Here is an 11,930-nt window from a genome sequence, read left to right on the forward strand (position 1 = left end):
CTGGCTTCTCCTGCGGCGAAGACTGGTGACGCGACAGCTCCGACAACGCTGGTACCCGGGGAATACCGCCGAATGTGTTCTATGCTCCGGGGCGGTGGAAGACTGTGGCCACCTGTTCTTCCGATGCCCGACGGCCCAGGCTGTGTGGCAGGCGGCCGGGGTGGGTAGCGTTGACCCCGCTACTGAAGAGGCTTTTTGGAATTCCATCAGCGGTGGGCTGTTCCTCCGGGAGTCGGAGTGGCAACGGATCTTCGCCCACCTGTGGGCGATCTGGCTACACCGAAATGAAGTCACCTTCAAGGGGAGGCCTCCCTCCGTCGATGCTATTTTGCACGACGCTAGGGGACTGGCAAATTTTTGGCAGAGAGGTGGCTGTGGCACCTTGATTTCGTTCCCCTTGTAATGCATGACTTGTATTCTAAGTCATTATTTCAATGGCAACGGGGGGTCCCTTTTCTGGGTGACCCTCTTTATTTTTATTTTTTTTTTAAAAAAGGAGGTTGTTCTCGAAGTCACCACGGAGCATGTCACGAAGGCCTGGAGAGAAGACATTCAGGCCTGCATCGACTTGCTTGGTGAGTGCGATGCTGTCCTTGGAATGGTTGGCATTTTTTTTCCCTGTTCTATCTTTTGTTCTTCGTTGGATCATTGGATTGGATTTGGTGGTTTTTTATTTTCCGGTGAGCTGTTTGGGAGTTCTGTTGAAGCGAGTGGTTGGAGTTGTTGGCGTTTTTTTTTACTGTTCTATCTAGCGAGGCCAAGCTCGAGAAGGCTGCCATTGGGGGGAGCAGTTTGGGAGCTCGAGAAGGCTCGAGAGAAGAAGAACGGGAAGGTGGAGGAGAAGAGTTTGACTTTGGCGAGCGAGGTGCTCGGACTGCGAATAGAGAGCAACAAGGTCAGAATCGGTGCTGAGGTGCAGTCTGGAGGAAGATAGAGTGCAGTGCACAAGGGGCGTCACCCCCGGCGGAGAGAAGCTGCTGCTGAGTAATTATCATATTATAGACTGTTCTCAAGGCCGCCAGGGAGCCGGCCTCGGAGGCCTGGAGAGAAGAGATTCAGGCCTGCATCGACTCGATTGGTGAGTGCAATCCTGTTCTTGGAATTGTTGGCGTTTTTTTTTTTATTTTTTCTTCCCTGTTCTATCTTTTGTTCTTCGTTGGATCATTGGATTGGATTTGGTGGTGTCTACAATAATTCAAAAATCTACGGTAATCTAAGAAAATCGAAAATCATGAATCCAATACACAATTGATTTTTGATTTTCGAGCACAGATTTCCGTAGCTTTCGAAGAGTTTCTAAATTCAAAATAGATTTTAGACTTTTGATTTCATATTCGATCTTCGAATACAAGATTCTCGATTGTGTATTCGTAGACGTTAATTCAGAAGACGGCAGCTTTAGACTGATTGTGAACTTTAGATCTATTGATCATTGTGAATTTTTTAGATCTAATTATCTGTTCTTTAAATTCAATCTGGATTTCATCCGATTGTGAATTTTAGATCTCCAAAACACCACGGCATGGGCAGCATGTGCATGCCCTTGGAAAATTGTCTGGATTAGTAGCATTCCATTTCATTCAAGATCAAAGTTTAAATACCAAAAAACTGATTTTATCATATTACTTATTTCCATCCGTATCTTTCATTCCTAGATATGTTTCTATTCCCTCTAAAAAATTATATTCTATAATTTTTATCTACTTTCTCTATATGTACTGATTTATTTATTTTCACGCTCTAGATTTGGATTTTCATTGTTCCAGACTTCAATTACATACACCTTTTAATTCTCCTAAATTTTTCATTTCAAAACTTCATTTATGTTCCCCGTCAATTCTACATTCTAAAAATCCTTTTAAAATGCAGATAAACATGTATTTCCTTCTCTTTTAAAAAAAGTATATTTAAGAAAAATATCAATTTATATTGGTCGCTTAATGCCTTCTTCAGATTGACCCCTTTCTCATTATATTCTTTGTATTGGAAAAGGGGGAATCTATAAATATAAATAGGTCTAAACTCTAATGACAAAGTTTATAAAAATAAATAGGTCTAAACTCTAATGGCATGATAAATACACAATATTTTGGCTTATCAAAGATGAGTGACTTTTTGCCAAGAATATTTATTGAAATTTAAATATCTCTCGTACACTGTTCCATAAAAATAATGGATCAAAGAAATCTGATGAACTGGGCTTTTCAAAAGGTTCTTGGAGCTGAAATCTAATATGAGAGAGAAAGAGTTGTCATCTATCTCTCCCATCCTTTGGATTTAATTCCTCGGTTTTAAAGGGCTCAGGTTAGTTGATGTACAGATTTGATCCACATTCCTGATTTCCAAATTTCCAAATTTCCAAATTTAAATGGTAAAATCTATTTCAAAAGTTTATTTATATTTTTTTTCCACAAGCATTTCATTTATTTGAAACATATTTCAAAGGGCCTAGATGAACTCCTAAATGGTCATCTTGTGTATTGGACCCTTTTTCAGGTATAGGCCATAAATAAAGCTTCAAGTTTTCTCCACTTTTCATTCAGAAATATCATTTTCCTTTACCTAAGCCTGTTAGTTCAATTAAAAAGTCAAAGAAGATGTGACAAAAATTTTACTTGAATCTAAGTAGTCAATTGAGTTTTGTCCAGAAATTAATAAAATATAGAAATATTTATTAAGAAAATTAAATCTAAATGGTGAATATTGCATGTAAACACTAAAAATAAGTGGGAACACTCAAGTATAAATGCATTTTTTCAGATTTTGCTAAATATTATCATCCCATTGTGTTCAACATGGAATTAGTTACAAACTTATATATTCAATATTCTCTTATTCTATTTAAAAGTTAGTTCATGTTACATAGTATGTAAATTCATATACATGTTTTAAAGTCACTCCGTTGAGTGTATGTGATTTTTATTGAGGCCTAAGTTATATTTTTATATACTGGAATAATCAAGTAAATGTTTATCAAAGTATATAATATCTAATTGACTTAGTATATGACATGTTAAAGGTATTTCACATTTATCTTGCACACGGATAATGATCTTTTCTGTTTTATTCTAATAAATACCCAATAGGGTAGGACTCAAATAGGTATCTAAAATTTTTATAAAGATAATATGTTGAAAAATACTAAAGATAATAAAAATAGGTATACAGACTCCCATTATTTACTCTTATTAAAGGGTACAATCCATTCCCCAGAAACTTATTGATGATTCCCAATCAAACTATGTCAACTAACCCTCAACATGTAAATTAATGTTTACACTTATCAAATTAAAAATCAAAATTGTATGTTATTAGAGATTTATCCTCCCATCTCATCTGAAAAAGGTTCCATGGATGCGATTGAGTTTTAATACTCTTTGTGAACCATCTAGGCTCCATGTGTGGTGATACCTTTTGAAAAATATTCACGCATCAAATTATACTAAAATTCTATCAGATTAAAAATCATCTAAGAATAAAAATAAAATATTTTACCTTATATCTAATTCCATTTTTAAATCATGTTTAATTTTCAGAGAAGATATTTGATAAAATAAAAATGAGGTGTTTAATTTAATGTCATTGTACTCTTAATTTGTTTTAATCGAATAAAATTTATTAGAGCAATTTTAGTGGGAAAGATGATAGTAAGAAAATAATGGGAATACTCTTCATTTTAGTGGGAAAGATGATAAGTATATAGTTATATAAAAGGAAAATAAGAATAATAAAAAAATATAATTAGTTTACATATTTATGAGATGGGCATAATGGTTTACCACTTCAGAATATAAAGAGATAGGGGAGAGAAATGATAATATTGTGAATACTATTTTTGGAGAGGAATAGTGTACTTGAATTATCTATAAGTCATAGGAACTGGAGATGTGTGAAGAGAATATTGTTTGGTAAGAGGTCTGATGAGATAGTGTAAAGTAATATTCTATTTTTAATAAGATAAAATAGAAATTGAGTAGAGAATAAAAGAGTAAAGGGTGAGAAGAGTAAAAAGAAGGGATTAATGCTTAATTATGTAAATCAAGTAAAAAAGGTAGACTATCTTAATAGAATGAGATGCATATAGATTCATTTAGTTATGGAGTTATTTATGGTATTTTGGAATTTAAAATTGAAGGGAAAGTAATCAAAAATAATGGTATTATTAATTAATAGAAGGTGTTCAATGAAGTGGCTCAATCAGATTGTTCTAAGATAATTGAATCAAAAGCCGATTCTGAGCTTTGCACAATTAAAATATATGCATTGATCTGAGATAAATATCAAAATATCTCGACTATCCAATATTCTTGAACAAGATCAAGATTTGTGATTATATTGATATTCGTAATGAGTGGAAAATTATAACATTGCCTTCAGCCTGGGTCAGCTCGAAGCCTAGTCACTTTTTAAATCAGATATCGTTTAGATAGTGGGCCATGCCAAACCGACCTCCTGCCAAACTGATGTCCCTCAGCGCACTTCCACGCTCACAGTGGAAGATAGCATGAGGACCTTCATACTCCATGTATCACCAGCTCTGAGGGACACATTCATGACGTGGAAGACTGCGGTCTTCTCCAAGAGCAGCCTCGGTATCATCTCTTGTATATTTTCTTTTTTTTCACCATGGGTGTGGGCGAGTTGTGTACTTGTGTAATTGGGATATTTACGCTCTCTCCACACCTATAAATGTTTATTAACACTCAACTTAATATATAAAACCACCATGGGTGGCTTCCAGGGTACTGCTGGATCGGTCTACAGGCACTATCCTTGGGTTGGTTGTACCTGGCACTGTGTTTTGTCAAAAAAAGAAAAAAGAATGTGTCCCATGGGCCATGATTTTGTCTTCTTGTCTTCTTCAGGCCAGCTCAGGATGAAACGTCAAAGAATTACAGGCTAATCCCATATCAGAAAGTTTAAAATTCAGAACACTTGTACAAATTGAAAATCGTATACATTTTGGAATAAAAAATGTAACTTGTCTTGCATGCGCTAGCTCCCTGATCGACTATGGGCTTGCTACGTGGGCCTATTGGCCCCTTCTTGTGCCTCCTCAATGGCGATGTGCCTGCTTCAACCCAAGCATTTGCTGGTAGAAGATACTTAAATTCAGCCACGGCCTAGCTTGAGTGTAGTGCTCACAGGCCGTGTCTATGGGTGCTAGCTGCCTACTAGCCGTTGGCCACAGCACTGCACTACCAGCCACTTTTACCTGTGTTTCTTACTTCTTCTTTATTTATTCTCATGATGTTGTGCTTTTTATGGTCATATTATCAAACCATACATGATTTCATGATTCTGTACATATTAGATATTCAGTTCTAAGTTATGTTCATAATGGAAAATGCAGAAATTATAAAATGAACCTATCAACTCATCAGGTGTATTTTTCACTAAAATTATGATAATATGAAAGATACTTATACCAAATAATCTTCAGATGTTTTTGATTGTATATAATATGTGATTGTTCGATTCCAATTAACTAGTTTTCTAAACTTTCACTGTCTTCTACTCCATCTCACTTTTTATAGTTTATCTATTTTTCCAATACTTGTAATTGGAGATAATTCGACAAGTAATGATACCAAAATATATAATATACCTTTTATTACGGTATTAATCAATGAAATCTCAATTGACCAAGCTCACTCTGTTGTGACCAAATTAGTGAGATCTCTATATATCTCACTTTAACCCCCAAAACATCTCTACTTGGGGTCCTGTCGCAATGCCCCAATATCTCAATCTCATTTTTAAAGTGATAATTTCAATAAAAACTTATCTTCATATAAAAACTTTCTCGTTCTCAATATTTTTCTATCATACCATTAACTTTATATCCCAATTAAAATATATACATAGAAATTTTAAACAAATAAGATGTACTGAATAACTAAATCACAAGGTCTTTCAATATTGCATCTAACTTATTTCAATATCAGTTCTCCTCATTTATTTCATATTCTTAAAATTTTGGTTTCTGGTATTTTAAGTTGAACACATTTCTTCTGAATTCCAAATTCCAAAAATAGCATTAATTATTATATTTCAACCCTCGATATTTCTTCGCAATTTCTATCGCTGGTTCAATCTCATATTTATTTCCTATGTTTTTTGTTTCGTTCTTAATGGTTGATGTACAAGAATATTGGGATAAAATGGTTATAGGTTCTAATTTAAGAAAAAATATTTATAATAATTTCCTTACTGAGACAGAGTTAGTAAGAGTTATGTTCAATAAAATGGAACGTAGGAAGTCAAAACTAATTTAAATATTAGTAAAAAATACTTTATATTATTTTAGAGAATTTATCTGAATTTATAGGTTTTCTAAGATTTTTTAAAGTGAAAATACAGCTAAAAGCAGTTAAAATATATTCTTTGAGTTAGGTTTGGTTTGGTGTAGTTTGGTTTGGTGGCTCAGCCAAGTTGACTCAACAGCAACCAACTCAACCCTGTTGTGCAATTTGTGGGTGGCTATTGTGGACACGACCATTATTTCAGTCATAAATGTGGTCTGTTGTGTAGGCGGGCAGCAGCGTGCAGTGGAAAGTTTGGTCTAGAACTTTTGGTATAAGTTAAATTTTGATACATGATTGGTAGCACTAGAAAATTATCTCTCATGGCTATGTTTCATTTGATATCCTTGCCAGAAAGACACGAGAAAATATTTCTGATGGGGGACCATCATGCCTCAAGGAAAATATCTTTTTCTGTTGTTTGTTGGTTGTTTTGTTTTGTTTGTTTGTATCTCCCCTAACAGATTTGGGCATAATTATTCCCTATAAAAGGAAGTTTGCCCTTTGTAATAAAGTGGGTGAAATTGAAAAGGATTTTCTCAATGTAGCCCCCTTGAGTAGTTAGGCATTTTTAGGAGTATTTTAGAATTTCTTGTGATTTTTTGGAAGTTCAGCAAAATTACGAAAATGCCATCAAGAATTGTTCGTTAGGGTTTCTTGCTCCTTTCTCCTCGCCGGAGCGCCGCCGCCGTCATCGCCGGCGCCGCCGTCTCCGCCAGCGCATCCACCTCCAGAGAAAACCGCATCCATGGCCGCCACAGCTAGCTCCATGGTCTTCACGGCCTCCTCAGGCGTCGCGGCTGCCAATGCCGCCTTGACGACCTCCGCCGCCGCCAAGGCCCCGATAGCCTCCATGGCCGCCACAGCTCCCTGGCCACCTCGCCCGGCCTGGTCGTCTCGACCTTACCCACCGTCAATTGCCGACCCCGTTAGCCGCCTTGAGTCATCCTTGCTAGCTCAGGTCCCTCCGTCGCCTTGCCCGCCCCCGGTCTCCTCTGCCTACTTAGCGCCACGACCGGCTCAAAACCCTCCAGTTATCTTCATTCGCCCCGTCAAGATCACTCCGGGACGAAGTTAGGAGAATCCAGACTTTCAGTTCCCAATGCTTGATGTCGTCAACATTTCTTCGTCGAGATCACTCCGAGGACTTGTTGACGACCCGCCGCCGCCGATACCCTCGTCCGTTACCATCCATTCGTAGTTAGCTAGAACCCTCCCAAGTCACAAGCCTACCTAGTTAGGATCCTCTAGTTACGGGCTTCGTAAGTAGCTATCCTCCGAGGCCCCCTCCTATAGGATATACATGCAGCCGCCTTATGCTGCTGCCTTCGTAGATAGTTCTAGCTTCCTCACGTCGAGATTACTCCGTGAGTCATCACTATGCATTTTCACGTCGAGATCACTCCATGAGACCCACCTCGCGACCTCGTCGCGATCACTCCGAGGCCGTTCTTAAAGATTCAAGCTGAGCAACTCTTCGGATTCATCACCGCCTCCTCGTCGAGATCACTCCGAGGGTGCTTCTTAGAGATCCAAGATTTGCAGCTTGAGGGTGTCAACGGCATCTCACTTCTTCGTCGAGATCACTCCGGAGATGTGTTGACATCATCACCGTCATCAACCATTTTGCCACCGGAAGCCGGGCCCACCGATTCACCGAAGCCCTCGTCCCGTGCTGCGCGCCGTCGCTCTGCCCTCCACTCCCTGTGGTGTTTACGCGAGCCGCTCGATCCCGGCAGTCGTGTTACATCAATTTCATTTATTTTGTTGAACATACAAAACTTGTAGACACATCGGTTAAGGCCTGAGATGGCACTTTTTTATTTTTTTCCCATACCAAAGTATTAGTATCACTGCTTTATTTATACTAATTCGTATAAAATATTGGAAACAATAAAATAATGGAGTAAGGATGTGAATAAAAGAATTAAAGGATCTGACTTAAAATGGAAGAGTCCTAATGTTCTTAGCTCTTAGAGCACTAATATGTCTTGAAATTAGCCTTGATAAATGTTTTAATTCATCCTTAAATAGGCAAGCATCTGTCAAAAGTATGATTATGAATAGTTCCAAAAAACTTTATCCTTGTTGTGTGGCCTTCGGAATAGATTTAATTTGGGTTATGACGCCTTCTCAGTTGTTATTTGGCCTTGTACTCTAATCCATTTGTAGATTAAATTTCTTATAATATCCTGTTCAACCATAATTTAATATTGTTTACCTAAATCATGTGTTTCAATAAAACTCCAAGAAAATAGTAAGACTAATCCATTGATTGAAGATAAGTAAGTGGCATTAGTCTCATAAACGTATGATTTATTAATCTCTGGATAAATAAACTAGGACTCAATATGTAATGGATACTTTTATGTCTAATCATAAATAGTGGAAAGATATGGATCGAGGAAATCTTTTTTCATGCTAAACTAGAGAAAACATGTGAAAACTTAAATGGAACACACTAACATTGTTCCCATACTGTTTAGGACCTGAGATGGTCGTTCTTCTTTCTCTCTGGATCAATGGATTTGGATATCTTAACTCTCAATTTGACCCCTGTAAGATAGAGTGGAATAAAGAAATGGATGCAGTAGGTCTTTCAATAATATTGGGACAAATTTTTGGGATGAGGTGAAAAGAAGGCAGAGAATATAGTTGATTCAGAGAATCAAGTGGGTCTCATAATTTTTTTAATTCAATAAGTTTGGACTTGATAGATTATTAGTGTTTTTCAATTTTAAGCATAAATAATGGATAATATCCATTTAGAACTAAAAATTTATTATAAAAAAATTAATAATAATAAAACATAATAATCATTAAATATTTGATGTGTGAGACTTGTTTATGTGCACATGGTTATGTGCCAGTATATGTGTTTGTATGTGTGGTGTGCATCTGTGTGTGTCCCTCTGTGTTGGTATATGTGTGTGTTTTTTATGTTTGTGTGTGTATGTGTGTGTGTATATCTTTGTGTGAGTGAGTCTGTTCGTAGGTGTGGTCTGCATGTGTATCTTTGTGTGACTCACTATGTGAGTATGTGTTTAGGTATGTTTAGTTCTATTTTGTGGGTGTGTGTGTGTAAGTGTATTTGTCTCTTTGTAAAACTGCTTTTGTTTCTGTAAGTGTGTATTTGAGTGTCTATGCCTGTGTTGAGTTAATAACACACAAATTCATGGGTTATTCTGTGTGAAATTTACATATTTCATGGATTAAAATATTTTTGTTTATACATCCATGTTATGAAGCTTTAAATGATAAAATCTAATTGTAGAGTGATATTGTGATTTTTAGATTTAATGATATTTTGAAGGATTTTTCTGACATCATATTCTCAAAGAAAATAATTTTTTGATGCATAATACATTTTTATGAATGCTTTGACCTTATATTCATGGTGATATGGATTTTCTAAGTCAAACTACATTTAGTATATTTTTCTGACTTAGTATTTATTTTATAACCATTTATTTTTTGCCTTTAAATGCATCCCGTCACATGCCACCATTTTATTTGATCGAATGGCGACAATTCAAAGCATTTGCAATGATTAGATGTGTTAATCATTGTCAAAAGGTGTAATTATAGCAATGTAAATTATGACGCCATAGTGCCCTTATTATTAACTAACAGTTTCTGATTTTTTTATTCATAGGGGCGACGTGAACCAATGGAGAAAAATGAGGGAATTAAATTCCTATAAATTCAAATTTGGAGATTGAGTTTAAAAATGATAAAAAAATAGAGAGAAAATTCAAAAGTTATGGTGGTACATGTGGTGCACACGTGTACCACCGCAATTGATTAAAAAAGAAATGGATGTTTATGTGGCATGCAGAAACATGCGCCTATCAAGCAATCATTGGGAAATATTCTTTTTTATGACACGATAAAAAGAGTAATATTGGGAAGTGGTACCACCGCAGCATGTACCAGTATTACATAACGATATTTAAATAGTGTTTTATATTTGTCTTCTGCTTAGTTACACTTGGCACTCTTGGAGTGCACGACCACAGAAGACAAGGCGATGGTCCTACGAATTAAGTAAATGACGATTGGACATCTCAACCACCAACAGAAAATGAGGAATCTTCGTCACATATGATGGGGAGAGAGAAAAAATGTATGAATAGGATTGCACCAACTTCAAAGCATGATATCAGACAGTCTAGAAGGCTGATTGAGCTGAAATTTTGAGGGACGCTCCATCTTCACCCCATATTTCCATTCATGCCCTCTGATCTATAAATAGAGGTATGGATCCTCGTCAAATGCATCCTTAGACTTGCTTCCTACTCATGTGCGCTGATTTAAAGCTAGTGAGTTTTTGAGATCCATCGAGCTTGGTTTTAGTGCCCTGGGTTTACATGTGCTTTCAAATCGTCGTGATCCTGGTGCAACGTAGGGATCTACTGTAAGTATCCTTGCCTTATGCTACTCCTTCTCAACATCATCTTTAGCTTAGACCAATTTCACGGTCACATCCCACCATCGTGTCGCATCTGTGTGCTCTCATATATCATCTTCACATCACCGTCTTATCATTATCTTACTCATCATTCACTCTTTACATCGCTCTAGTGCATTCTTCTCGTTATCGTCACTTCATCCTCATCATCGCTCAATATTTTAAAAACTCAGTTATCACTATCTGCTACTTACTATAATCATCTTAATTGTAGTCTAAGTATCACTATCTCATATCACATTTTATCATCACAACTCTTTAATTTCTACATGATTTATCTCATCACACTAATCACTATTTTAGGAACACTAAATCCTTAATTATCATCCCTTGTGGAGATGATCTGGACTCATCGCTACTGAAATTTAATTAATTGAGTACAGGTCTATATTTATCGTGATTAACTCAATAATACCAACATCCAATTAAAACCTTAATTTTTTAGCTTATCATGTCTCAATGTGTGTATTTTGGTATTTGTATTTGTGTTTGTCTCTATGTCTTTGCTTGTGTATTTGTGTTAGTATGTGTATCTATTTGTGTAATGTATTTGTTAGTATGTCTGTGTATTTGTGTTTGTTTGTGTTTATGTGCGCGTCTATGTGTATGTGTGTTTGTATGTGTGTCTATGTGTATTCGTGTGTTGTGCCAATGTTTGTGTATCTTTCAATATATTGGTGTGGATATGTTTGTATATGCTTTTATGTGTGTTTGTATTTGCATGCATGTTTCTTCCACTGTTTGTTGTGTGTGTAGGTGTATATGCAAGAGTAGGATGCAAAAAGTCACCTCACTAGGGGCTTTTTGTATCCTACTCGCATATGAAAATGCATTAAGTGCATACTAGGAACCGTAAAGTTCATTCAGTGCATACTAGGGACTGTAAGTAAACAAAATTCATTAAGTGCATTCTAGGGGCTGTAAGTAAACAAAATTCATTAAGTGAATTCCAGGGACTGTAAGTAAACAAAATTCATTAAGTGCATTCCAGGGACTGTCAGTAAACAAAATTCATTAAGTGCATACTAGGGACTGTAAGTAAACAAAATTCATTAAGTGCATACTGAGAACTGTAAGTAAACATCATACCTCAAATTTATGTAAGTAAACATCATACCTTAAATATGCGTTGCAAATTTAAGTTAAATAAAAGC

General features: G+C 36.3%; 1 long non-coding RNA gene across 1 annotated transcript; it reads left to right on the forward strand.

Annotated features, from left to right (window-relative positions):
• Window positions 1-500: 500 nt before the first annotated feature.
• LOC144706676 (uncharacterized) lies at window positions 501-1,202 on the forward strand. The gene is made up of 2 exons (XR_013582296.1): window positions 501-575; window positions 753-1,202. It is a non-coding gene; the product is annotated as an uncharacterized LOC144706676 (long non-coding RNA).
• The last annotated feature ends 10,728 nt before the right edge of the window (window positions 1,203-11,930 follow it).

This window comes from Wolffia australiana, chromosome 8 (assembly GCF_029677425.1).
Source record: "Wolffia australiana isolate 7733 chromosome 8, ASM2967742v1".
NCBI classification, from domain to species: domain Eukaryota; kingdom Viridiplantae; phylum Streptophyta; class Magnoliopsida; order Alismatales; family Araceae; genus Wolffia; species Wolffia australiana.